Source organism: Cupressus sempervirens, chromosome 9 (assembly GCF_028749045.1).
Source record: "Cupressus sempervirens isolate cs-2001-9-10 chromosome 9, ASM2874904v1, whole genome shotgun sequence".
Classification (NCBI taxonomy): Eukaryota; Viridiplantae; Streptophyta; class Pinopsida; order Cupressales; family Cupressaceae; genus Cupressus; species Cupressus sempervirens.
Window position 1 is genome coordinate 7,259,110 of NC_143126.1, and position 24,465 is coordinate 7,283,574.

Below are 24,465 nucleotides of genomic sequence, written 5' to 3' on the forward strand. Positions count from 1 at the left end.
ACATGACAACTCAATTAATTATGCAAACTCCAGTGTTGTAGACACCATGTGTTGAATTAGAGTTGCTTACTCTAATGTTGTCAACATGACAACTCATAATAGTATGCAAACTCCTAAGTGTCTCACCAAATAAATAATAAAATAATGCATTAACCTAAGTAAACATAGGTAAAGTGTAAATAGTAAATATGTATTTACACCAACTACTTAGGACCCCCTCTTGTCCCCCAAGTTGGATAAAACAACTTTCAAATAGGTCAAAGCTAAATTGAAGAATATGTGGATCGAGATGGAAAAATAGAAGAACTTGTCGATCAATTTGAACTTGAGTTTCACCACTCTATGGGAGTTTATTGTAAATTTCATGCATTATGTAGCAACCACTCTCCAATTTATATAGTAGGAAAGGACATGAGGTAAGGTAGACGAAGAGTATGAAAGCACCAAGAGACTCTATAGGTTCCTACCAGATTACTAGCTAGATGTGCTATTGGGAGAACCAACTCCTCTTGATGAGAAAAAAATAATGATGGCTTGCCCTCATTCTATGTTGATTTTGTTGTTGTGTTTATGATGGTTAAGCTCTATCACTAGATGGCCAATATGAGAGCTTATTTTAATTAGTTTGTTATGTTATATTTCTTTTGTGGGCTACTACTATGTCACTATCGACTATAATGGTTTTGATAGTGATTTGGAAAACTCACATAGGTACTTGTTTTTTATGTTAATGGCTGACTAGTGTGTTTTTTATGATTTTTCTTATTGAGTTGTCTATCAGCTAATAATGTTTCTTTCACTATGGTTATTTCTACTGGGTTTTTCTGCCATTCTTTTCTACTATTAATATCAAAAACATCTTCTTATTAGAAATATTGAATTTTCTCTATCAATTGCAGGTTTGTCAAAGCCCCTCTAGAATTCAATATAGACAAAGAAAGAACCTTCACCTAAATTCTCACCCTTTTTAGAACTCACCAAGAAATGAAGAATCACAATCTAGCTCTGAACATTTCTCTACATTAGTATTTATCATAGGCTATACTATTGCAATCACTTGTGATTAAGCATTTATTAAATTTTTCTTATTTCAACCAATTAAAATTGAGCATTTTTTACATTTGAATTTATTCTTAAAGTTTACTAAAGTATTAAAAAAAATTATTATTGAATGTGATTGGCTAAAATGTTTGGGGTTTTATTAAACAGATTTTATAGAAACAATAGGCATATTGTTAGGCAATATTTTAGGTTGCAAGAAAATTTGTCATTTTGAACCAAAAACTTAACTTGTTCATTTCATGTTACATTTGGTAAGAGTATTTTTTTAAATACCTTATATTTAAATAAATAAATAAATTATATTCATACAAAATTATAATAGTTTAAAAAAGAGAAGTGCATTTTTTTTGGTTCAATGTTATAGAATTTTGAGATCTAATGTGATAAGCATTGGTACTTTGTAAAATTTTAAACTCTTATATCAAATTAAAAATAATTATTTGATGACTATGGTTCTAATTAGATCTTTTATAATCTTTCAACAAGACTTGCTAGAACTATTTAATTTCATAAACCAAAAACCATTTTTATTACTTTCTACTATAATGTTTGATAGTATCCCATCCATTTATATTTTCTCTTTTTTAAAATTAAATTAATTGAAATTTGAAACTTAATTAAATATTAATTTTAAATTTTAACAATTATTTTATATTGTATATTATAGTTATATAATTTCATGTTGGTTGTGTAAAGGAGGGTTAGTCTATCAAGCCAAAAACTTATTAATTTCTATGAAGTGTATTCAAGAATTATGAATTATAAATTTGTTTGATTAATATTGTTAAAATAATCATGTTATGATTAACTACATAAAAATTAATATTTAAATATATTTAGAAATAACACATTTAAAATATAACTTGTCATATGTATACATTTTATTGTTATACATATAATCAAAATATCGAACAACTGATTGATAAAATAGTCCCTTAGACATTCCTATGGTGTATAATTTAACAATGTAAATCATATAATCACTCTCATTCAACACATTTAGTCACCAATAGTTTCAATTACCAACCTTTCCAAATCAACCTGTCCAGCATCGTAAACAATCTTGTGCAATTATATATTAGATTTCCATATGCAATACAAGTCAAAGTATACATTTCTTCTTTAAATTCCTTCAAACCAGCCCGAAACGAAATCTAGATATGAGCTGTACAGTATGCGCTAAAAAACATATGCATTAACTATTTGGAGCGAGGGTACCCAATTCCATGGCGCTTGGAGGGAAATATCACGAACAACACACTGGTTGCAACCCCAACAGCACCAGGAAGACCCATCAACAGTCCCTTCTGCTTATCTGTCAAAGCTGGATAAAAGCAACGTACAACATTTGTATTGACAAGAGCAATAGTGACAAACACCACAACAGATAGCCCTGCATGTACAAAGTCTCTAAACCTAAGTCTATAACCAGATAGATAAGGATCAAAGTGTTTCTGTTCCCATCTACAGAATAACCATAGCCCATACTTGGTTGCAATTCCATAGTATAACTTCCCATTATCTGCCCTAAAACTATCTGTGAAGGAACAAAAGTAGCAGCTAAGAGAACAACAGGCAACCAGAACTCCGGTTAAAATTCTATTCAGGTTGCTGCAACCATGGCCCCCGTTTGTTACAAGCGGAGAAAGAACATGAAAAATAAGAACAGTTGTTGTGGGAAGCAACTTGACAAGTTTGGCTAAGCTGGAAAGGCTTTTCTTTCCAGCTTTTTCTCTGAGACTTAGCTTTCTAGATGTTTCTTCAACTTTAGTTGTGTCTGCAGTGGTGATGCTCAATGGGCTTCTCCTCTCTGCCACCTGAACAATGTTTCCTTCACTGCCCATCTTTTTCTTCTGATCGAACTCACCAAATCAAGACAATTCACATATATCTCTATGAGAATGATTTCACATATAAATCTCTATCACTATAGTTTGAATATTTATAGGTCTATATGGATATATTTCACATATCTTGGCAGGTGGATGATATTTCCGTGAAGGAAAATTTATAGAATAAAAAACATGGTATTCTGTGGATTTCTAAGTGGTAAAACAAGCTTGGACTGTTAGGTTTTTAGCATGGAATCCTCAGAGACATAAACATAGCGTGATAGAAGGAACTATTGATTGAATAGGATTCATGAAATGAGCAACTTGAGCACAATCAATTCATGAAATGGGCAACTTCAGAACAATCCATTGAATTGGATTCGAGCAAAAGCAAGCAAATCTTATATTGTACATGATTAACCCTTGAGCAAGTAAAGTCTTTTACTGCCAAGAATTGTCATGCATGTCCAATAGTTTTAATTGCTCGTATATTCTTATGAAGGTTAGCATGTTAGACTGTTTACGTGAGATTGTCTAGTCTTGTTGGCGTGGCAGTTGTGAGCTTTAATACAACTACCTCTTGTGATTCCTGCGTCTGGAGGAAGTGTTTGAAGATAAACACTGGAACATGGTCCAACTAAGAGTCCACTGCTTACGTGAAGCTTTTAAATTATTGTAAAATTTGCATTTCATTTTATTGGACAAGCTATGTGGATTATTTGTTTTCTAATTTGCTCTCCTTTGCACTTGTTTGTGGTGAGGTGAGATTAAGAAAGTAAGATGAATTTAAGACGTGTTAAAATGGCCTCCATATCACCCACATATTACCATAATTCCAAGTCATTTCAAAGACGCACAATTTCTTATCTCTTTCTGGCGGAGATCACGCAGGTGACTTCATCTGAATGTTCTTATTGCTTCCGCACAGTTAAAAATAAATGAAAAATTAACAACACAAGTTTTTCAATTCGCATAGGTAATTAAACTTCACGCATGCCTAGTTTCGTTTTGTTTTTGAATTTGATTGCGGGTTTATTAATAGAGATATCAGCTAGTAATTTAAGTACTTCAAACATTTTTCTGTTTGAGCTCTTTCTTACACGTTAAGTTTGGTTGTTCAAAATAAGTTGGTGACTCTTACACTCAGCGGTCTTTTTCTTTTATATTGAAAAGAAGATAATTCGTTCTCTGAAAAGGTAATAGAAATATATATAAATATAGAGTTTAAGTAATTGGTCCTATGATGAAAGAATGGATTGTAAAAGGTTACAATCAACTTGTAGTCAGATGTAAGGATTAAAAATCTATTTATCCTTTTAATTTTATATTGAATTGTTCACTTTATTTTTCTGATAGGTAATTGGTTGATATTCATTCATTATTATTTAGATTAATTATTAGATGAGAGGCTCATAATTTACTATTGCATTGTAGGCTCTTACTTGAATTGTTCACTTTTTAAATTTCACACACACACACACATTTGAACTTACCTTTACTAATTTTGTATGTAATATTCTTTGTCTACTACACATTGTCTAATTTAATAAATGATTATCTTGTTTCTCGCTTTTTAATGTGCGTAATCTAACAATATTGATAGATACCTTAATGTTGTTATACAATTTAGTTGGTCTTCACAACAAGCTCAATCCCCTGATAGAAGATAAGACTAAAGATAGAAAGAAGTCATAGATGTAGTTTATGCAGTTTCTTGAGCACCAAATTTGGATGTGTTACAATTTTAATGGTCTTTTAAAATGATAAAAGATGGGTAGCATATATGAATGTGAGAATACAAATTACTATACAATTAAGACATGACTAGATGATAGTGATGCATGTAATAAATAGGTTTCAATACTAGCATACAACATCGAATCATAAATTTTGCACTTAGTTCACCTTGCAAAAGAAAGTTAGAAGGAATCAAGATTATTATTATTTTGAGTTGTGGATGGTTGGTGGTAATTGTAAAAGCACATTTAGTTTAGCCATAAATCCCAGCTAATAAAAGTGAGTCAATTATTTACGACTCTTTTGTGACTATGAGATATAGAATGACTAGTATCCATGGAAGAGTTTGATATTTAAGTAGAATGAAGAACGATAATTTTGTAGGAATAATTCCAACCTTATAATTATAGACTTGAGTTGGGATCAAAAGGAACAATGACCTAATAGTTATTGGTTATTTCATCGTTATCAATGTATGGAAAACTACATGTAATCAAAGGCATAGAATAAAAGTATAGACTAATGTGTACATAAAAAATATAATAATAATAATATAAATTGACCATATGGTGTAAAATGATAGGTAAATAGGCCCAAATTTGTAAGAGATCAAGAAACATAAATATTATCATGCACATGTGGTTGAGTGTTTCTTTAAAATATGCAAAAAGAAAGACAAATAGCATAAGTCTATTGTTTTCACCATTACATGTTGCCCCAACTTTGAGGTTTGAATCCTAAATGATCATAACAATAAGTCATTAGCACTTGCAAAAATCATCCATGTAGTAAAGCTTAAAAAATATAGCTTATAGAGTGGGAGGAGTGCATCTAGGGTATTTCAAAATAAACTATACAAGTATTAGTGAGTAGCTTTTGATTTTTGAGACAAAAAAAATTATGGCTCATCTTAAATTGATCATACTTGAAGTAAATAATTGAATAAAGGAAAATGGGCATAAATGTAACCATTGATAAAAATGACAAGTGATAATAATTGGGTGTTGAATGAAAGAAAATTTAGGAAAATATTCATAGATGGTGCAATATTCATACAAATAGTAATCTACTTGATTAGATAGTGCAATATTCATACAGATCTAAAATGTTCCAATAATAGAAATTCTCGGATAAGTATATCGAAAAAAAGATAGAAGGGGGGGGGCGCAATGAATTGAGATCTTAAACATTTTACTTTAAAACCAATACCATTAATTTGTCTCTTTGATTTATCAATAAAACTATAAGGCTAAAACATAAATGACATACATCACATCCATAAAATTTCAACATATAACACAATGATTTGGTTACCTAGAAACACTCCAAGATGAAGGTAAAACTAGGACGGGGATGAAACCCACAAATCTTCACTGTTGCAACAATAAAATTAACATGTTAATGTTATAATGTTTGATCATAAAATATGATCTACACTATGAGAGGTCTTCCCTATTAAAATCTTAAACTTCATCATATTTTATCATTTTCATCCCTTTTTCTAATTCGTTAAATTATTCTCCTAGGGATCATTACCTTTTACAATGATGTGTAATCTACATCTAAGTTGGCTCTAAAAATATTAAATATCATAAAAAATTCAGCCAATATAGTTTATATATGAGTTTGTTTCATTGCAAACTCTCATATCAAAATTAAATTACTCAACACTTGAATGGTCTAATGCTCGATCATGCATAAATATTCATGTTGTTACTCAGCTTCTACATAACTATTTTCTTGACTCTTGATAACATTTCAATATGCTCAGTTATCATTAAATTTATCCTTTTCAATTGGCTCTTGTTTTTCCCATACCCTTATCCTTTTTCCATCTTACTAGCCTCAACAACTTTTCTTTCCTGCCTTGGGTGTGTCGGCATCTACAGTTAGCTCGGCAATAAGAGTTGCATATGTGAGAAACTACTTAGCACTAGTATCAATATCTTTTGTTAATAGAATAGTAATTATTTCCATAACATCATCTACATTTGCCTCATAGAGCATTAGCCTCATCCATGCTACCCTTGGTAACACTACTTGTGTATACACAAAATCTGTGTCCACCATGAAATATATTTCATCATAATATTTATCTACAACAAACTTTGGAATTATCATCATGTTCCTCTTTTTTACTTTCAAATCTTCAAAATAGTTATCCATTACTGCTTCAAACATTTTTTTAAACCTATCTATTAGGTCATTAATATTTTCCACAATAGTCCTACTCCTATCCCATCCATCCTTCCAATGCTAGGAAAATAATTGATGTAGGAGTATCCTAGGCTTTTCTGCAATCCTACATGTTTGGAGGGATTTTGGTTAAGTGTTGAGGAGAATTGAGCTTGGATTTTGGTGTATTTATGTTTTCATGGTTAGATATGTGTTGGAGAAACATTGGAGAACCTTTCTTCATGATTTCATAGAAATTGGATAGATTGAGTTGAATTTTCAGTCGTTCTACCTTGCTACTAGAACTGTGTTTTTCTTGGTTTTTGGGTGACTGTTGCAAAGTGTATAACTAATTATCCTTAATAGATAAGAGGCTGCACACTTTAGATATTGAAGAAGGCCTAGATTTATTCCTTGTTTCAATAGCGCAAGTCCTAATTCATTATAGGTTGGAAGATATGGCAATTCTCCCAAAGTATCAATTTCTAGCAGTTTTGTGTGACAGTCTGTTGTGTTGAATTTTAGGATGGATGTGAAATTTTCCTTTAGAATCAGCCTTTTTCAAATTTAAGGGGCTGTATAGGACCTATATTTCTACTTGTAGTTTGAAGAAAAAGTTCTAATTCCATCAGATCTAGGAGATATCATGATTTTACTTGAATATCAATTTTTGGACATTTAATTGTTGTTGCAGGCCGACTTGTGGCATTTAATTTATTTATTTTTATCTAATTTGTGTTTTGGACTGATTTTTGGCTTATATTGGTATAATTAGGGGTCTTGTGGAGTCTTTTAGTCATTATGGAGTTGGGATGGAATGAAATTTGCAGAGCTAGAGCTATAGCTTAGGAACTAGAGGATCTCTTCATGGACCTAAGGGTACAAGTGTGGATTCTTCTTTGTGTTCTTATCTAGTTGTTTATTTGGGCTACCTGAGATTGGGTTGTAATTTGGATCTTGTTGGATCTTGCAAAACTAATTTTTTTAATTATTGTTTGTATTTGGCACTAACCTGGAAGGTGTTATAGCTAGGCATATTGTATGTAATTAGTAATATTTTATAAATCAAGTATTATAATTTGGTATCAGACCTTGCATTGTTATTTCATTTTGTTGTGTTTCCATTATGTGGTTATATTTATGGGGGCTAGGAAATCTCCTTTGGGGATACTACTACCTTGCACTGCATCAGGTGGTATCAGAGTGAAGGTTGTTCCTGAGTGTGTAGATAGATCACCGAAGCTGAGGTAGTTTGCACTAGGACTTGGGTTGAAGAAGGTTGATCTTGTGGCTAATTGATCTTCTTGATTAGAGGATTTGTTTCTTATAGTTTGCTAAAATTTTGGAAGATTCATCCAAGAATATTGGACCCTAGGAAAATTACTGATCTTAGTGATGTTGTAGAAGAACAGATCTCAAAGAAAATGAGAGTAGAGTTTAGATCTGAGATTGCATTGGTGAAGACTGACATGATTGCTGAAATTGTAAGTGATTTAGGTGGTGTACCTAGGCATGTGGGTACTAAAGGAAGTTATTAGGGGTTTGTTGAAGACTTTGAAGCTACTAGATCTAGTAGTGAGGGCAGAGTTGATTGTGTGGAGAGACCTATTGGAACTAGGGCTAGTCAGTTTGATAGGCCTAGATCTTAGTTGAAGCTAAAGCATAAGATACAGGTTTCTAATTCTTTAGTTACTTTGAATCCTAAAGATTAAATTGAGTGGATTGGTGAATTGGAACCTACTTTGAGCTTGAGGATATTGAGGATCCATTCAAAGTAAGGTTGGCACAAACTAAGTTGAAGGGACATGTTGGTCTTTGGTGGAAAGAACTACAAAGAGATAGAGAAGAGGAAGGTGAAATGAAGATCACTAGATGGAAATTGATGGTGACTAAGTTGAAGGCTAAATTAATTCCTAATAATTATGAACTTGAGTGGTTTAAAAGGTTGTAGAATCTAAAGAAAAAGGATATGACTATGAAAGATTATACAAAGGAGTTCTACAAGTTGACTATTCGGTCTAGGCATAGAGAATTGTCAAAAGAGAAGGTAGCTTGATATATTAATGGTTTGAAATTCAATATTTAGGATGATGTTGGTATGCTGAATATTTCTTCAGTTGAGGATGCTTATTAGTATGCTTTAATAGCAAAGGAGAAGCTAAAGAGGAAGAATCAAGGCAGTTCCCAAGGGAAGGAGAAGCAAGATAGTTTGGCATAAGCTAAACCAAAAGTAGAAGGAAAACCAAAACGCATTGAACATAAAACAAGGATCGATGGAGGTGTGTTTATAAGTAATCATTTCAAGTGTGATCAAGAAGGACATAGATCTTTTGAATGTCTGATTGGTAGGAAAATTATTATTGTGAATGACGTTGCAGTCCAAGATAGTCATCCTAAGGAAGGAGAGAGATTGTTGGCTCGGTGAGTACTGATTGGTGAGAGTACATTGGATTCTTGTCAGAGGACTAGTTTTTTTAGGACTTGTTGTAAGTCTGGTGGCAAAATTTGCAAGGTGATTGTAGATGGTGGTAGCACTGATATTGTTGCTGAAGAGATGGTTCAAAAACTTGGTTTGAAGATAATGAGACATCCTTATCTTTATAGGATTAGCTGGTTGCAAGGTGAGCATTCTTTTGAAGTGAGGGAGCAATGCCTTGTTGATTTCTAGATTGGGTAGTATAGGGATCAAGTATTGTGTGATATGATGGATATAAATAGTTGTCATGTGTTACTTGGAAAACCTCTATAGTATGATTGTAGGGTTGTACATGAGTGTGTTAGGAATGTGTTTACCATTGAGAAAGGTGGTAGGAAGTTTTCCTTGATTCCTTTATAGAATGAAGAGCTTGGTAGGAGGAACTTGAGTATTGGCAGCCAAGTTGTGTTGGTAGGTTCTGAGAAGGTTGAAGATTAGCATGGAAAGTAGACTTATGGAACACCTATGGTGGATGTGAAGAAGAAGAAGAAAAGCAAGTGAAAGAGTGTACAAGTTGAAGACTTGGAGGATGTGTATGTGAAGAACCAATTTGGAATTCATGTGCTCAATCCCATAAGATGTTCTTCTAGTTAAAAGAACATCTTTTCAAACCTAGGGTGTCTAATGCAGGAGCATCCTAGGCTTTCCTATAATCTTGCATGTTTAGAGGGATTTTGGTTAAGTGTTGATGAGCATTGAGCTTGGATTTTGGTGGAGCTATTTTTTTATGGTTAGGGATGTGTTGGAGATACATTGGGTAACCTTTCCTCATGATTGCATAGAGAATGGATGGATTGAGTTGAAGTTTCAGTTGTTCTACCTTGCTATTGGAACTATGTTTTTTTCTACTTTCTAGGTGTCTATTGCAGGACATATAACTAATTATCCTTAATGAATGAGAGGTTACAAACTTCACAGATTGAAGAGGGCCAAGATTAAAAAAAATTTCAAGAGCATAACTCCTAATTCATTATAAGTTGGTAGATATGGTAATTCTTCTTAAGTATGAATTTCTAGCAGTTTTCTGTGAGAGTCTGTTGTATGTGACTTTCAGGATGGATATGCACTTTTCCTTTGGGAATTAGCCTTTGTGAATTTAAGGGGTTATTGATGACCTAGATTTCTACCTATGGTTCAAAGAATGAGTTCTAATTCCATACAAGCTAGGAGGTATCATGATTTTACTTAGATATCAATTTTTGGACATTTAATTGTTTGATATCAACTACTATGCAAGGTATGTTGTTCAATCTTCTCGATTGATAGAACTTTGGTTTAATCACACAAAAAAAAAATTCAATTTTTAAATCCTTGATTTTGTCTATTGATATTCCATGACCATTCCACTTTGTCTTGGTTAGGTTTTCAATTTCATTCTTGGTTCTAGACTCCTTAATCTCTTTGGTATATCTAGTGTAGGATACCTAGTTGCCGTTCGGATGATTTCCCTATTAATATTTATTGGCCCACCTTCTAACCAAATTTTCATTTCATTAACTCAGTTGAGCACAATCTTGATCCATTCATTCTTGAAAAGAATTGGAAAACCTAGGGTATGGGTAAGCCCTTTGTCTACAATAATCTTGAATACATCTTTCAAAATTCTAGATCAATGCATAGCTTGTCATATGTTGCTCTGATTTTAAAATTTCCAATCTCTCTAATCTTACATTTGTAGCATGATCTGATGTATTACACAGTCAAGACTCTAAGTTAAGTTGATGATAACACTCCAATATTATCAATAGGGGTTCCAACATTAACTAAATTTTTGAAATTGGGTGGAGGCCTCTTATTATTTCTTACGATTTGTGTGTTGTTATCCTTTATCATTTCACTTCCAAAAGTTATTGAGAACTAGGGTTTTGAACAAAAAAAATAAAAAATACCTTCACTAAATACTTTACTTGACACTAAGAGTGATACTTCATAAATTCATTGATAACTTGTTGAGATTCTTTTTTCTAGTTGCTGAAATTTATTTTATCTCCTTTAGATTTTCTTGTGAGCTCTCTTATCACTTGGTGAGTAAAAATAAATTAAATTCAATTTTGATAAATAACTTCGATCTTTTATTTTTAGGTCCACAATCAATGTCTTCATACTTAGATAGTGTATGATAGGTAGCTTGATCTACACTTTAGTTTGGTCAAGGTTATTTACTCGGTCATAACCATTTTACTCAGTCAATATGCAATCTTCCTTGATCACTTAGTCTACACTTCATGGCTCAATCAACATAGGTTGTACCACTGATGCTTGGTACTCTTTGATTTTCTAATTTTAATAGTTCTTAATGCATCTTTATTTCTCAAGATATAACTCTTCATTACTTTTATGCTAGGAACTGATGTAAAATATAGCTTAAAATAAATAGTTGTTACATATCTTCTTTCTTTAGTGAGATGTGTTGTGATCACCTATTCCATTAGATTGGGTGATCATAGTGTCTTCTACTTTGCTTCTTCCATCATTTACTATCTTTATCCATGTATTCTTTCTTTCTATTTTTTCATTTCCATTGCTTGGTATTGGTGCTAGTTTCGTGGTTTTGTAGTTCTTACTAAAATGTCCAATTTTGAGACAACTGAAACACACTATCTTTATCTTTAGCTATTTCTTGTAGTTTCCTCTCAAATGTATCTTGATGCAATTTTTTGGAATGTGTCCATGCTCTTCACAATAGTGACAACTGTATCATGTGTTGTGATCCCAATCATATGAGTTGCCTTTCTTATTTGTATGAGATTATTTTCCAGGTGACCAATGTTACTTATTCTTAAATGTACACTCATAATATTTATGTCCATAATTTTGAAAATTGTAAATGTGACCTTAGAATCTAGGTACCTTTCTAGTTGAGTCATTGTTCTTTGATATGAATTCATGTGTTTGATGTTATGTCTTCTTACAATTTGAATAATTACCACTTGACTTAGGTTTAGGGATTTTCTTACCATTTTTGCTTCCATGAATATTGGTTGTGTGTCCAATTTTTCCATAGTGATGAAAAGTAGGGTTTCCATTAGATTTTGTAATCCTTTGTTCTCCACTTTTAGATAGTTCTTCTTCTTCAATAGTTGAAGGATTTTTTGTATCCAGTCCAAAGGTATCTTTTGCTCTTAGTGATTTCATCATCTCTTCAAAGTGCTTGATTGTTCATTTTGTTTTTTCATCCTCTCTTTGAGTTCCTTTTCATGCTTGAACTCATTTTTCAATTGCTCATTTTGTAACCCTAGATTTTTTATCTCCACATTTTCTCTATTTCCATCCTAATTTGCAATTACCTTTTAATTTATCATATCAAGATGATTATTTTTAAGCTTCTAAAATTCAAATGATGTTTCTTTAATTCTAATAGCTATCTACCTCTTTTCTTCTTTAGCCATGGGTTTATCTTGCATTGCTTTCTTCTTTTGTTCTATAAGTTCACAAAGTATAACTAATTGAAATTCTTGTTTTGTCTTGAGATCTTTTACTTCCTTCACTAGGGCATCATTCTTGTCTAGTAATTTTGTCATTTCTTCATCTTTTTTTATCAATCTTTCCATTTTCCAGTAGTCCTTCTATATCAACTTCTATGTATTGAGTGTCATTTAGTTGTATAGCCATCTTTCTTCTTTGCTTAAGAGATTTCCTTAACTCTTATTTTATTTTTTCCAATTGTTGCAACTAGATCTATATTTCAATCATTTGATCCTCAATGATCTTACCCATCTTATACACTTCCATATCCATGATCTTATCCTCTCAAGCTAATAGGCTTACTGAGAAGAGAACTATGCTCTGATACCAATTGTTAGAATAAGTATATGGGAAAAAGATATTGAGGGGGGAGGGGGATCAAATCAGGATCTTAAAATTTTTACTTCAAAACCAATACCATTAATTTATCTCTCTAATTTATTAATAAAAATGCAAGGCTAAAACATAAATGACATACATCACATCCATAAAAGTTCAACATGTAATATAATGATTTGGTTACCTAGAAACACTTAAACATGAAGGAAAAAGTGGGGTGTGGATGAAACCCACAAATCTTCACTGTTGCAAAAATAAAATTAACCTATTAAGGTTACAATGTTTGATCATAAAATATGATCTACCCTATGAGGGTTCTACCTATTAAAATCTTAAGACAGTATTAGGTCTCACCTTGTTAAAGGATTTTACACCCATAATAAAGTAAGGACTCTACTAGGATATTTACATAGGCCTATTAGGACTACTCTATTAAGATATTTATGTTGTCTCAATTAAAAAATAATTGATTGAGTATGTGACCCTCATGTTTCTCTACACGATGATCTTGGGTCTCCTCTCTTTTATATCTTTGATTTTCCTAATCTGATATATTTTTTCATTCCTTCACTACACTAATTGCTCTCTGTTGGATATATCTCTGAAACTTCTTTTTCACTCCTTCACATGTGCATTTCAACATGCTTACAATCCCTATCTTCTCATCATTCTTTCAATTCTAAGGCTAGATTCCTCCTTAAATAGACATTCTATGAAGTTTTAGATCCTGATCATCGACTTAAACTTCATCATCTTTTTCCATATACATCCCTTTTTTTGATTGGTTGAATTATACACCTAGGGATCATTACCTTCTGCAATAATGCTTAATCAATATCTGAGCTGGCTCTACAAATATTAAATGTCATAAAAATATAGGCCAAAATTGTTTACATATGAGTTTGTGCCATTATTAAATCTCATATCAAAACTAAATTACTTGAGACTTGAATGCTCTAATGCTCAGTCTTGCATAAACCTTCATGTTTCTACTTGGATTCAATATAACTATTTTCTCAGCTCTTAATAACTTTTCAATATGTTGAGTCCTCATTAAATTTCTCAACTCATATTATATTCCTTGATCTCTATTAAGTGCTTAACAATCATTGTTATACTTGATATAAGTGTTGTATGCTCTTCCTTTACTAGATAACTCAATCACAATGATGACCTTGTAATCTTTCCTAGTAAATTACTTGCAAATGACTAATTCTTTGAACACTAATTGACAACACAGGCTTAGAGATCAACAAGAAACACTTACCAAATCCTTGCATAAATGTTATAAAAATAATTACATGACATACTAGGGAAAATATTTTGGAGAAAAAATATCTACACTCCAAAAATATAATAGTTTCATTATATTTGTATTAGAGTACAATGATAGTACCAAGCTTCTTCAACAAGAGTCTTGAAAAATCAATGAAATACTTGGAATCCTTTTTTATATAATAGGATTACTTGTATATTATAATTCACACATAAAATGATTTCCAAGTCATCCAATATATAATGAAAACAACTATTGAGTAGCTTCTAGGCAAAGTGAAGAAATGTAAGCATCCAAATTCATGTGTTATACCTTCTAAGAACCTCCAAATATGTATATGACAATTGTAAAGGGTTTTTTGATCCCCCCTCACATTTACTTCAAATTTTAGGTATCTATGTTTTTTCCATAGAAAGATATGTTCTCTACATTAGAATTATATAGAATCAATCATAGCTAAATACTAAGAATTTTTCCTCTTATAGTCTATCATTATATGACTTTGAAGTTCATCTTGTTCATTCAAATATGGCTCTTGACACTTTTCCATCCTACCATATAATCTATTTCTTATGCATCATAAGCTAACATAGGAATACATCATCTTTCATAACTCACCATATAATCTCAAGTACATATTTTTCAAGATGTTGACTCATGGGAAATAATATCCAAGACAATGTAAGATTCCTTCCTCCTCATTTGAGAAAAATTTTAAAGTTCTTTGTAACCTACTAGCATGATGAAAAATCAATGTGTCAAGTCACATTACTATATGAAATAGGTTATGAAAGTAAATAAAACTTAGGCATCTATAAATATATTAGTTAAATTAATTGATGGTATAAAACACTAAATTTGAGATACAATAAAATTCCCAATATATAATCTAACTTTTTAAACACCTTATTATGTCTAATGTAAACATATTTCAATATATTAGAGTCACAAGGTTAATAGAAGTAAAATTTCATTTATAATTATGTGTCCTCCCATGGTTTTTATGTCATGTGCAACATTCCCATAGTGTACTAACCTTTTTCTCATCTTGTACCATATCACAAAACAAAAATAATCTATAAAACAACTCCTTTATTCTAGAATTCAAGTAGGATTATTCTCCAAATGGTACTAACTATCATTAAATATAGTTATTATTACTAGGAAAATTGTGTCTCACCCTTACATTTACATGAAGTTACTATGTAGAGTAAATTTTTCATTTTAGTAGTGATTCATCCAAAGTTTCCTCAAACTCATGTTGTAGCTAGGTAATAATGAATATATTTTGTGTTAGAAGATTATATTTTCAAAGGAATATATTAAATTTTTCATTATTGAAAATTTCATTCAAAAGTTTCAAGGCAATTTGAAGGCCTTAGATGGAAGTTTTTGGCTTAAAAGTTGATGCAAAGTTAGTCTATTTGTTTACAACTGGAATGAGCAATTTTCAAGATTTCTAATGCTTCAAATTATTAATCAATAAAACTCTATATAATAATTTATGGCCTTTTTAAAAATGTGGTTCTTGTAAATATAAGTTCTCATTTATCTCATGAGGCATATTCAATTCGATTACATTACATCATATTTATCATCCCAATATTAGTTAGGGAGCACTCAAAACTAAAGGATCCTGGCATGGATATATTAAAACATGTTAGTATATATTTTAATGGGATATAAAAAATTGATAATAACATAATCATATGTAAAATGAATGTATACATGTTGGTGTATTCTTACACATTAAGGAATCTTGGATATGAAACAAGTTGTGTGTCACAATTTGGGTGATTGTTTTCATAATTATTTTTATTTTTTAATGGTTCTATATTTTGTATCGCTTTCATATTAGGTACATGAGGTCACCATGAGATGGATATTTCATATAATATTCTTACACATATTGAGTGATCTCTAGATCTCTAGTTAGTGATGCTCTTGTGAGAATCTTTCTCTTCATATATTATATTTTCATTCCGATTTATAAATACTATTTTGGGTAGATTTTGGATTGTGGGGCTTCTAATCATGAAAGGGTTTTGTAAATATAAGTCACTCTTTTTGGTATGTATTCTATTTATGTTTGATTATATTAAGCTTGTGTAACTTTTATGTCAAATCTCTAAAATATTTGTGATTGTACTTTTCACCTTTTCAATTTTTTTTATAGTTTTACCAAACCTTGGAACTACTTTGAAGATTTTTTCCTCACTTACTCCATAATTTTCTCTATTTGTTATATTTTTCATTTCATAGAATTTAATAAAATTAGGAACCCAAGTACTCATGGACCTCATTCCAAGTGTCATATTTTTCTCTATTCTTATATCCATTAATATTCAAACATATTAGGATAAGTGCACAAATATGGGGTGGGTGGATATAAGATCTTATTCTTTAATATTAGTAAATTTTAAACTTTGATGAGAAAATAAAGATAGAGCCAAAATTCAAAGATGTAACAAGAAAAGGAGTTGCAGTGCTTTAACTCTAGTTTCTTATCTATGACTATTTTTCAAATTTGTTTCAAATTAAAACATTCAAAATGGGGAAAAATAAAATCAATCTATTCTTTCTAAAAACACAATAACATGGTGTCTAGTGTGATCTCCCTTAAATCTTACCTACTATTTTGGAATCTTTAAATCACTCTAGTGAGAAATTTTATAACTTATAGTTTTTCCTAGATTCTCCTACTAATTATTGTATGAATATATTATTTTTTATAAAATTTCAAGGACACATCCCTAAAATATTAAATTTATGTATGATCTCCCTAGAAATAATTGAAAACTATTTTTTTTTTAAAACCCTCTTTTTTAAAAGTATTTAGAATGGATTATAGTTTCTAAAAATGTAAATTATTTAAAATTTGGATCAACAAGATGAAATCTTAGCCCAAAATATTACATGTTTTTTGATAATAAAAAAAATGGACATACGTGCAAAAGAAATTGAAAATAAAAAGATCGTGAAAATCAAAATTCAAAATAAATTATATAATTATATAGATAACAAAAAGATCTATATGATCATGTCATTTGATTTCATCTTTGTTCAATCACATGCAAACCTAAGAGGATAAAATACAAGAAAAAATGTTATTTTTTGGTGTATTTGTTGAAAAACACATTAAAAACCTATTTGAATCTCCCAGATTTTTATTTTAGATCTCCAAGTCAAATCCAAGTGTAAGCCTTGGTGGATTATAATGTATTTAAAGGAACATAAACATAATATATTGCATCCCCTATAGTATTTTTTCATGTTATTTAAATCAAAATATTGTTTTGAGGTTGTCTTCTATACAATCTAAAAGAACAGTGCATTTGTATAGTGCACACACACTATAGCACATTCATGTCATATAATGCATTGAAAAATATATTAAAATAAAGGGAGAAATAATTATTGAGAAGGTGGGGGTGAGAGGGGGAGACTGTAAGACCCACTATGGCAGCTTATGACCCATTTTAACCATTTCACACCCTTTACCAAACATTACTATATTGAATAGATGAATTTTCAATCCCATGGTCATCAAGAATATACCTTGCACCATGGAATAACGTATCATGAAATCATAGAAAAATTCACTCTAGAGAGTTCATAACTAGATTATTCATGTACAAATATAAGGGTTTGAGTCAACTAGCTAATAAAATCTAAGGTCTCCACCTCAACTCCCTCCTTTAAAGTAGAAGTGATGGAGACATGTTTGAGATCTAGTCTAGCTAGAGGGTAAGTACAAGAAGTTGGGTCTCACTTTTGGGAAAAAAGTGGAAGTCTTTTTCTTATTTAAATAGAATTATTTGTTGATTGATGTCAAATTTTGAAGCACTTAGATATTGAATATCAAATAATTTCAACAATAAAAATTGTAGTTCTCAAAGTCCACTTTTTGAATATATAATTTATTTGTATACCCATATGATAAAAAGGTTTTTTGGTATGTGTCTTTAAAATTTAGTGTTTCAAAATGCATGTTTTAGGACCATACCAAACTCATGTACAGACACCATAATTTGACACAAATAAATTATTTTTTGTAAATAATTTTATTAAAAGTTACCTAAAACACCAAATATTGATCAGAATATTTTTTCTTAATTTTTAATTATATAATTTATTTTTATTAATTTTTAATTGGTTAGTAAGATAATTTTCATAACTTCTTGTGTAAAGACACCATAATTTGATCAAAATTTTACTTTTTTCAAAAAGTAGTTTTTTCAACTTCAAACAAATTGTATGTAGATTGATGATATATAAATTAATTTAAGAAAAGATATAAACTAAAAAAGTTATTAAAGTCTTAGTGAACCTCACTATTTTACATTTCGGTACCATCTTTGATTACAAAATAATGCAAAAATAGGAAAAAAAATCATAACACTATAAAATTTACATTTCTAGAATCAAGAGACTAAAAACCCATAATGAAAACTCTAATGGGTTTTCATTTCATCAAAAATTTTGATTGGGAAGACCCTCTAAAATTTACAAAAAGGCCCAAATTTGCTAGTTTAATGCCTTAATCAAATATTGAGAAGTCAAGGCATAGACTTGGTCTCACCAAGCCTAACCCAAATAAAAAACCAAGGCAAGAGAAAAAATTCCCACCTCATGTTTTAAGAAATTGGTGCCCATTATTTAAAATTCAAAAAATTGGCACTCATTTTTAAAAAGTAAAATTGACATTAAAATCAAAATTTAAAAATGCATTTTAAATGCCCAAAAAAATATTTATTTTTTTTGAAAATGGGAACCCTTTTTTTAAAATAAAAAAATGAGTGTCCTTTAAAAAAATTATATTTTCTTTTATATTTTTTAAAATGTGTACCTATTTTTTAAAAATAAAAGAATGGGCACCCATTTTTTGAAATTTGCATCAGGCAAACAAGACTAATATGAGCACCCATTCTTTCAAAATGGGCACCCATTTCTAAAGGAGCAAGATTTCAATTTGTGGACTTTCATGATTTTGAGACCCAACTTCTTGCTTCTACCTAGATTCTTATTATGATTTAAGTTGTCCTAGGACCCTTTAGATCCTATTACAACCTACTAGGACATATTAGGACCCCTTAACACATATTTTAATATTGAATAAATGTAGCTACAATACCATATTAATAAACAAAAAAACCTTGCACCATGGGTTATTTTATCATGAGATTACTATGTAGTTTTATTCTAAATATAATTCATAACTAGACTGTCAATTTAATTCATAAAATGGCTTGATTGAACAAGCTAATAGATTCTAAGGTATCCACTGAACATCATCCTTAATGAAAGAATGGTTTTTGATATTTGCAAAATTTGGTCGAGCTAGAGGCCTAGTGTCATGTAGGTGGTCCTATGAACTCTTATTTCCTATTATATTATGTTAGAACATAATAGGACTGATTAGAACACCTTAGGTCCCATTATAACACTATGGGATGCCTTAGGAAAAATTATCACACATTAGTCTATTGAATAGATGTAGTTGTAATCTCGTGTTCATTAAGAATATACCTTGTGCCATGAAGTAAAATATCATGCAATTACTTAATAATTTCATTATTAATAGAATCCATGGATAGATTCTACATATAGGTAGTATAAATGTCTTAACTAATAAGTTAATAGATCTAACATTTCCACCTAAAATCCTTCCTTCATAATAGAAGCGATGCTGACATGTGTAGACTTTGGTCTAGCTAGAGGACAAGTGTGATGTAGGTTGTCCTAGGAACCCTTAGCAAACATTAAGACCTATTAGGAAACCTTAGGACCCATTCTAATACTTTATGGAACCTCTCATTACCACATTAGATTGTTGAACGGATGTATCTATAATCCCATTTTCATGAATAATTTATCCTATCCCATGGAGTACTTTACCATGCAATTTATTTTTAGATTTATTCTTAATAGAATTCATAACTAATTTCTTCATGTGAGCTACTATATTATACGGTCACAACCTCAAAACCCTTCTTCATAATAGAAGGGATATTGAAAAATTGAATGCCTAGTCTATCCAAAGGCCTAGTGTGATGGATAAGGGTTTAAGTCAATGAGAAAATATACTCTAAGGTTACCATATCAACACTCTCCTTTATAATAGAAGAGATAGAACCATGTAAAAATCCTAGTTTAGATAAAGACCTAGTGTGGAGCACAATCCTTTAGGTCAATGAGCTAAGAGATTCTCAGGTCTTGATGTAGGGGAAAATCTACAAGATTCAAACAAACTAGTTAGTAGCACCAAATGAATTTTAATACTAAACTAACAAATCAATTTAATCCTATAAATAAGAAAGGGAATCATTTTTATGAGAAATAAAACACACAAAATAAATGCATGCAAACTAATAAATACTCCAAGCTTTTATTGATTCTCATTGTTTGTATGACGTGTACATTCAACTATGATTATAATAACACTTAGACTTTGAGCTATAATAAAATAACCAAATAGTGTGAATATAAATAGATAGAGGTTTGATACAAAAGTTCAAGATTGAAATCTTGGAAAAGTTCAATATATAATAGAGAGAGAGAGAGAGAGAGAGAGAGAGAGAGAGAGAGAGAGAGAGAGAGAGAGAGAGAGAGAGAGAGAGAGAGAGAGAGAGAGAGAGAGAGAGAGAGAGAGAGAGAGAGAGTTTTAATAGTGAAAATTATGATTAAAATGGATGATCAAGATCAGTCAATGAAAATCAAGATCAGTGAACAAGAAGAGTTAAGAATAAAGAATAATTTATTAAGTTTCCAATTTCAAATTGAAAAAGACAGTGGATAAAATCTAATGATATTTCCAATTTTTTGAGAGATAAGGTTTTAAAAAAATGAAAAATAAAAATTTTAAAATATTTTCTAGTTTTGGATTTTCATAAAATAAATTTTTAGTTTATGAGGATTTTCAAATTTTTAGATTTTATAATTCCTCACAAATTTCACTTCTTTGTTTTCTAGAAGATCAAACATTTAGTTACATTAGAAAAATGGAATTAGTTGAAATTAAATTAAATTAAATAGAAATTTAGATTGATGAAAATCTAGATGAATTAATTTAAATGAATTTTAAATTTAATTTAACAAAGAGGAATAAATTAGTTAGTTTAAATAATCAATGATGATTATTTAAGTTTTTAATATTAAAAAGAAGCCAAAATGGGGGTTGACCTAAAACAACAAAAAGAGCTCTAACGATCACTCTAGAATCAATACCAATAAACTAACCCACCCCCTTCCTTAATATTAAAACCCTCCAAATTAAGATGCTTCTAATTTTACTACTAATACTAACAATAGTGATATCTTCATTGTACATATATCTAGCCCAAAAATACTTGTTGGACATAAAATGAGTCCATAAAGTATCAACATAAATAGCCCTTTGGCCTAAAGGGAAGCTAACTAACATAACAAAAAAACCAAAAAAGAGGTAAACCATAAAGGAGATAACTCACCTTTCTTTAGTTCCTTGGATTTTCTAGGAGTGGTCACAACTAGTAGTCTACGTGAAATCTATATAGAGACTTAGTAGTCTCTATGTCCTTTTCATCGGTAGTTCCCTCCTTGCTAGCCTATAAAAGGTAAAGAGTAGTCACATTGGAATGCAATAACCTCACAAAGAATTTACAAACCCTATAAAAAATTTCCACCAAGTGTTCATTCTTCTTAATTAGGGTAGTTATGGACTCCAATCTAGGAATATCCATACTCCCCTCGTAACTTTGAGTATTTTAGATTGTGCTTACCTACTTTTGGCAGCCAATATCCTCAGGATTCACCTCCTTCTAAACATCACCTCACACATGGACCCCTCCTTGAGCGTGGCCTACCTAATTACCCATTTTGACTAGGAATGTGACTTTACCCCACTTCCCCCATGGTGTCATCCTTCTTAGACTCTAGAGTGTTGATCTTAATTTATATAGTATTAGAAACCCTAGATTGGAGAGGGCTATCCTTCTCCCGATCCATATCCCCTTCCTCTTTCTCTTCACTACCAGTATCATCCTCCTCTTGTTCCCCATAGTTATTTCTTGGGGCTTACCTTTTGGGCCTAGGGCTAGGTTTTCTACCTAATTTATTAGCAGATTCAGAATTATCAAGTTTACCCCTACCCAAGGTGGCCAAGGAATTTTTCTCCCTCGATATTTCACTTGATAAAATTCTACATTTCTTAGTACTAGTGCCATTTCTTTTAACATAAAGAACTTGTACATTTTCCATTCTCTACTTTTTACCAGTGGCTAAAGTTTCATTTTTAGTATGGGTTTTGGAGGAAGGAGATGGGACTTGGGGTAATTTAGTAATTATAAGCAAAGAAGGGCTTAGGATGGGGATATTGGGATGGAGAACCTTATAAAATTCAAATAGATGGTAAATTAAATGAGGTCTTTGTGATAAACAATGTAACTTTTCCCTTCCTCACAATTTTTCTTAATGTTCCAAACATAGTCTTCGATAGAATGAAGAAGGGAATGAGATACATTCCCTATTCCTAAAGTGATTAAGAATAGGTAAATATTAAGAGTAACACACCTTAACCCTTCCCTCAAGGTTGACATACCTCATGATAGTGTAAGACACCATATTCCATGGTTTTAGGAGCTTTTCTCTAGAAAATCCACCACACAAACATACAGGGCCTTCATTGGGATAGATGAACTCCTACAAGCTTATCTTATCTATGACCTTAGGTTGCTTCCTCCAACTCTTACCCTCCATAGCCAAATTCATAGAAATTAGATGTTTAAGTTATGAAGCATTAGAAATTGAATGTAATTAACTAGCAAAGACTAATTAATTAAATAATATTAATTATTCAATTAATATTGTTAAAATGGTTAAATGATTTGAAGATTAGATTATAGAGGAATAAAGATGATTTATTAATAATTAAAGAGTTATTAATTAATAGAGGGAATAATTATCAATTTAATACAATCATTTCTATTTTTGGGTCTTTGTATTTTCCCCTCTTTGGTATAACATGATTATGAGCATTGTATCAAAGTATTTTAGATTAGGTTTGGGCCCATCTTGCCATGGTTATAATATGTGGACCATGTGCCCCCCCCCCCCCCCCAAGAGATTGTTTTTGTAACAAAGGCATGAACAATATCTCAATAGAAGATGAGAAATGTTAGATAAAATGATGAAAGAGGAGAATAAATAGTAAGGACTGAAGGCTTACTATAGACATGATGATGACTGCTTGATTGATAAAGATTGTTGACAAGAAGCTTGTTTTATTCCAAGAAGGACCCATTCTCTATAAGACTAAGGATAGTATCTAGTTTCAAGGGAGATATACCCTATGTAAGAAAAGTGAGAACATCTAGTTTTAGGGTAGCTTCATCCTATATAAGACAAGTGATTATTGATTGATTAATTAATTGATAAAATGATTTTTTTAAAATGAAAAATTGATTGATCAACTAATTCAATTGGTAAAATAAATGTTAATGATAAGCTTAAATTAAATAGAATAATGAACAAGAAGATATGATTGAACATATTTTATCAAGTTAGGTCATGTATTGAGTCATTTTCAATGTTGGAAATAGCAATGGGAAGTAAACTCTAAAAGGGGGCTGAATCAGTACTTCAAAACTTTAACCATAAAAACATTCAGCACACATCCATCTCACAATTTGCATGTAAACTAAAATACCAAACTAAACATGTTCATCTATAGCATGAAACAAATATGACAAATGAAACAAGATATTTAGTTACCCAAAAACCCTCTAATGAGAAGGTAAAATTGGGGTGGGGATGACACCCACAAATCTTCATTACCACGGTTGTAAAGTGTAACCAATTGAGGTTACAATAATTTTGATCATACTATGATCTACCATGTGAAAGGTGTGCCTTCTTAAAGGCTTACAAAGACTATTAGGTCTCACCCTGTTCAAGAATTTCAACACCCTACTAAAAATGTTCCTAGTTAAAGGACTTTAACTTACAATAAAGTAAGCACCCTGTTAAAATATTTACAAAAGCCTATTAAGCCTACTCTATTAGGAAATTTTGACTAATTCACCTATTAGAATATTTTAGCATTGATCCTTCGGTTAGAACTGGTC

General features: G+C 30.9%; 1 pseudogene; it reads right to left on the reverse strand.

Annotated features, from left to right (window-relative positions):
* Positions 1-2,116: 2,116 nt before the first annotated feature.
* Positions 2,117-3,054, reverse strand: LOC149537349 (protein DMP2 pseudogene; annotated as a pseudogene).
* Between the last annotated feature and the right edge of the window lie 21,411 nt (positions 3,055-24,465).